Consider the following 6000-nt stretch of genomic DNA (forward strand, 5'->3'; position numbering starts at 1 on the left):
TGAATCATGAAATCTAGAGTATCCGGGGAGCTCCCATGATTCAAAGCTCCTAGAGCATTCTTGATGGACTCACCTAGACTCCATTTAAACATTTCCAAGGACAGATACCAATACCTAAAGAAAGGATTCACTGTGTGAGCCAAATCAGAATGCAAGTCATGTGTGCTCCTTCAGTAATCAAACAGGGTCTATAAAGGCACCTGTTCACAACTCTGATTCACTTGAGATTTGCTGCTTGACATAAAGCAAGTCACTTCCCCTCTCTGGGCAGCTCTGGGGGTTTTGATAGGCAGGCTGACCACACAGAGCAGACACATTCTTGTTCCTCTTTCTGAAATTAGCGTGAAGACTGTGTCCCCACCTTTTCATCCAACTTTGCTTTGTTCTTTCAAAACGTAGAGCTGGTTTCAAATTCCAGGGGTGGATTCTGTTTTCTCTGACTGTCCCCTGATAAATTCACCTTCTTTCTTAGTCCTGACCTTGGGACTGTCAAGTTTCTTTTTTTTTTTTTTTCCCCAGAGAAAGATTTTTGCTATAGGGCGCATATGCTTGCTGAAAAGACAAACAGAAAGCCAGAAATTACCACCTCCCCTGGGGGGAATGGCCGTGCCTCAATCCCTTCTCTTTCAGTCTCCTCTCAGGATTTTGAGCATACACACACACACACACACACACACACACACGTGCGCACGCGCACTCAGCATGAAGTTTAAGCCACTGGGTCCTGGACTCCAATGGCGGTCAACTACGTGGGAGTCCAGTAACATAACTATTATGCCAGCTGCTGGTCCAAGGACTGTCAAATCTGTCTTCCTTCACTCTCTGCTCTCCGCTCTGGACACCAACTCCACCTCTTTGGTGGCTAACTTTGGCATCTAGCAGCTCTTTGGGATTATTTTGGTGGGATAGTATAGATACAGACTCCTCAAGGAGCTTGCCTTGATCTAGAGCAGAGTGGTGACAGGCGCCAGTCCTAAAGTAGCTCATTAGAGATGCAGTCTTCATCATGCCGGATAGGAAGATATCAGGTGTGCTCTCAAAAAAGAGAATGAAGTCAGGGTTTCTGGTAGTTTTATAAGGCACATCGAAGCAGTTCCGATATTTGAGAACTGACCTCTGTTGCTTCCATCTTACATCCTATCATCATTATGGAAGGAAAGCTCTTGGAAGGTTTTTTGTGGTTTTGAAAAGCGAATTTCTTCCACTTTTCCTCAATCTCCTGAGAGGGCCAACAGGATAATGACAGTGGCATGGAACTGACCTCTGTGTTTGGGAATGACCTGGAAATGAGCTCTAATTCAGAAAACTGCCAGAGGCATTTATATATTTAACAGCCCAATCTTGCCAGTGTGGAAAAAAAAAACGTTATGTTCCAAACATCTTGTCTTGCTGAAAAATTCTGACGCTCTGCCAACTATTTCTTCACATATGCAACCCCTTCATGGGGACTTTGATGGCATTCAGAAAATCCATACGGCGTCTCAGTCTCTGCTTCTCCCTTTGATTGACATAACATGGTGATTCTGTTAAGCTCATAACCACCTGAAGTAACCCTTAAAGTATTGAAATTTCATCTTCGGTGAATGAAATCCAGGACATTTCAAGTATGTCTGCTAATTAAAAAAAAAAAAAAAAAGGAGGAGGTATAGTAAAGCATTTCACTTCCAGCCTAGGCATCCCTCGATATTTCAGAATTCATCATTTAATTCCAGCTGTCTGGGGCTTTATTCTTCCACACCATAGCTGAGAAATAGGTGTGTATTTTGATCCCTTTTTCAGAAGCCACTACAGATGGTTAGAACATAACAGAAAATAAGACACATCTTTTTGCTCACCCGAGAGTGGCGTCATTGAGCAGGGCCTTCTTAAGTGAGAAATTGCAAACGTGATTCCACCCAACAGCAAGAGCCCCCACAAAGATGCACACACGTTACAGAGATAATTTAGATGCAGCACAAGAAAAGAGTCAGCAAGTGGGAGGTGGAATTCAGATTCATCTGAATTCTAAAGTCATTTAGGGTAGAGATGGGTTGCCCTAAATCTTTTATGGAAGAGGCTACAAAAAGCCTATAAATATTTTCTGGGTATGAATGATTTGATTTATATGTAACTCTGTAGGCTTGTACTGTGTGGTGCATAATAAATGCTTCTTTTGCATGTATTGTGTTATACTTAGGATATAATGCAAAGTTCTGCCTTTTCCCTCATGAGTTTCACTGGGGACTGGTTCTAGTTTAACTGGCAGTGATTTTGGCCAAAGGGAGTTCTAGGAACATGGAATGAGATACTAATAAAGGCACCTAGGAGCATAAATCATAAATCACAGCACCCAAAGATGTATATGAACTCACACTTAAACACGGACTCCATATATTGGGATGAGAAGAGCATGACTTAGTGAATAATTCTTTCAGTGGGTTGCAACTTAATTGTCATCTTCTTCTTCTTCTCTTCTTCTTTTTCTCTCTCCTTGTCCTCTTCCTCTTCTTCCTTCTTTTTTGTTTCATTTTGCGATAGGGCATGTGTACTCACCAGAGAGAGAAGTCACCCACCTGGGGGGGATGGCCACACCACAATCCCAATCTCCTCTTGAGATTTTGGGCATGAACACACACATGCCTGGTGTTTTTTTTTTGGGTCACTGAGTTTGAGCCTTGAACTATGCCATCAGCTATGTGGTATACAGTCACCTTAACCACCATGCCACCTGCTGGCTAGACTATTTCTCTTCTAAAGCTGATTTCTCTTTTTTTTCTTTCTTTCTTTCTTTTTTTTTTTTTTTTTGAGAGGTTTTTGCTATAGGGCACATGCGCTTGCCAGACAGAGAGAGACAGAGAGACAGAAAGCGAGAAATCACCTCCCAGGGGGGATGACCACGCTGCAATCCCTTCTCCTCCACTCTCCTCTCAGGATCTTGGGCACGCATGCACATGCGCCCGGCATGAGTTTTAAGCCACCGGGTCCGGAACTCAAACCGTGGTCGACTACATGGGAGTCCAGTGACATAGCCATTACGCTAACTGCTGGTCCCCTAAAGCTGATTTCTTGATACTCAAAGTCACTTAGAACCTGTTCACAGAGCATGTGCTTACAGAGATCCTTTTGGATTTTCTTGGTATAAAGATTTCCTCATTCGTTATGATTATGGGTCTCCTTCTCAGCCTGTAAGCAACCCAAGGATCAGGTTCCGCCTTTTGTGTTCACTGCATTCTGCAAGGTATGAACCCCATTTCCTAGCTCAAATGCCTGGTTTACAGTAGTACTCAGTAGACAGTGAATGAATGAATGAATCAATCAATAAAGCAGAGCAGATAGAAGGGTACATTCAAATTCTGGGTCTTCAAATGAAATTGTAAGTAAAATATAAATTCTAGATGTCCTCACTCGCAAAACAAATTTCTTACCATAAGGAGGGGCATTTTCCTTGTAAGCCTCCCTATTTTATGCAGAAATTATTGCTTAGGGTCTATTATAGGTAGTCAGTTCAACACATGTGCACGCACACACACACACACACACACATACACACATACACACTTGTTTAATATCTACAATGTATTGGACATTTTTAGTGATAAGTGGATAAGTGATCCTACCTTCATTGTAGGTACCACCCAGTGGAGGAGAAACAGCACAAAAAGAGTGTAATGGTTCATAAGGGTTGTACAGAGTGCAGGGTATAATAAATATTTTATTATAAGGAGAAAGTACAGGTTTCCACTTAAAAGAGAAAAGAAGGCTTCAAGGAAGAGGTGGTAGCTGAAGTGGGCCTTGAAGGACATGCAGAATTTTGCAGGTAGAAGAGTCAGGGATAGATTTTCTTGTTGGAGGACTCTGAGTGGCAAAAGCCCATAGTGCTCTTCAACAGGGAGAAAAACAGAAAAGCATGGTGCACAGAGATGTGCTTGCCCTAACTAGGACTTTGCCAAGTGGAATACTCTTCCTACACTTCAGCTTCAAAAAGAGGGAAAGGGACCAGCAGATGGCGTAATGTTTACGTTGCTGGACTCCCACACGGTCGACCGCAGTTCAAGTCCTAGACCCGGCAGCTTGAAACTCACGCCAGGCATGAATGCATGTGTGCCCCCCAAAAATTCCAAGAGAAGAATGGAGGAGAAAGGATTGCAGCATGCCCACTCCCCCTGGGGGTGATTTCTCACTTTCTGTCTCTCTGTCTCTACAGTGAGGGCACATACCCTATAGCAAAAAATCTCTCTCTAAAAAAAAAAAAAAAAGTAAAATACTTCTCTCCTTGAAACACTATCTTCTTAAGTATTTAATAAAGTTTAGTAAGGTAATATATTGGTAGGGCACTTGGAACTGGAAGTTCTTATTGAGTAGAAATATCACCACAGGGACAGATGGCGTAGGGCAACTAAACTGCACTCTCTCTTGGAAATCAAGCTCTTACCCCTATGAGGTAAATTACCTGTTCCTAGGAGCCATCTGGTTACCTGAAAGATCCAATTTACCCCATGGGGCACCAACCAGGGAGTGCCATTTACTCCTCTTACGACTGGGCCCCAGTGACATAATAGTATTTGACCTTTACGCCGTGAGCATCCGATAACCTAAATGGATTCTCTGAGCCTCCTACAAGCTGCAGAGATGGCAGAGATCTCCTCTTTTAACTCTAGTGGGACAGGAACCACCTTGTAAGTGGCAGAATGACCATTCTGGTCAAGAAAACATGAGGGTCTAAGGCAACAACAGCTAATAAAAGTACAATGTGAGCCACAAATTTGAGCTACATACAAAATTTTACATTTCCTGGTAGCCACATTCGAAAAAGCAAATTGATGTTCATTTCAATAATATATTTTGCTTAATCCAACATATATCTGAAATATTATCATTTCAGTGTACACAATGAAAATGAAAAATTTCCGTAGGATACATTTTTTTCTTTTCTTTTTTTCTTTGAGTCTTCAGAATGTAGCTCACAGTTCAGGCTATAGGACACCTTCAGTGCTCAAAAGCTCTATGTAGCCAGTGGCTACCACATTGAGAACACAGGGTAAGATCTTCCTGGGTGCATCAGGAGAGGGGCTGGTTGCTACTGAGACCCCAGGCCTAGAGTTATTGTGTGAATGAGTCGAAGGCAGGCTATTAGCTGAACATTAGAGTGTTCAGCATCTTGTTCTAAATTTGGGGGGTAGGTGGCATCTCAAATCAACAGAACTCATTTTCAACCCTCTTCTCTTGTGCCGATGTCCTGCCTCCCACTACATCTCCCTAATCAAGTGCCCGAAGTGCACCAGGAAATAACTGAATTGTCGTTAGGTAACAATAGAAATCTGTTTGGGATCCAGCCTATCTCTACAATCATTTCTGTTTATGTAAACGGAAACATATTGAATTTAACTTGTGACATTTGTCAATGTTTTGTCTATGAACAGTATTTTTTGGGGGCTTACATGTATTTATTTTTATTGAAACAATTATCCGGAAAAGTGCACAGTAATGCATAAACAGTCTGACAAATTTCTACAGAGAGTCTCAAGCCACCAGACATGTGGAAGTTTTTACAGAAGAAAATATCTGAAAAATTATTATCAGATCTCCTTCTTTTGAGAGGATTCCACTCTCAGAAATGAAAAGCACCAACTCACAGACATGCAGTAATTGCAGGTTACCGAAGAGCATGGTTTCTTATTGATTTATTGTAATTTTGAGATTATAAATTGCATAATGGATTTTGTCATGGGCATGCATTTTAAAGACAAAGTCTGTCAAAAAGTTGATGCAAAACGTGACTCCTTCCTTCAAGGTGGTCCATTCAGCTTCACCTGTAGGTGCACAAGGGCCACCTTCACTATGACCACCAGATGGCAGTGTTGTCCAATCTTTGCCCACTTCCCGCCCCTTGGCACAGTCTTGTCCCAGAGCCTAAAATTGTATTGTTCCACTGCATATAAAACTGACAACCCTGTTATTTTAAACTTGAAACTGACAGGCTGTTATTTTAATGAGGTCTGCCAGAGCCAAGGTTAACCAAAG

At 42.0% G+C, this 6000-nt stretch overlaps 1 protein-coding gene across 1 annotated transcript in view; it reads right to left on the reverse strand.

Annotated features, from left to right (window-relative positions):
* The window catches only part of GPC6 (glypican 6), a 1323196-nt gene that overhangs the window by 30307 nt on the left and 1286889 nt on the right, over window positions 1–6000 (reverse strand). The gene's annotated exons all lie outside the window — the stretch shown is intronic.

This window comes from Tupaia chinensis, unplaced genomic scaffold (assembly GCF_000334495.1).
Source record: "Tupaia chinensis unplaced genomic scaffold, TupChi_1.0 Scaffold000503_1, whole genome shotgun sequence".
Lineage (NCBI taxonomy): Eukaryota > Metazoa > Chordata > Mammalia > Scandentia > Tupaiidae > Tupaia > Tupaia belangeri.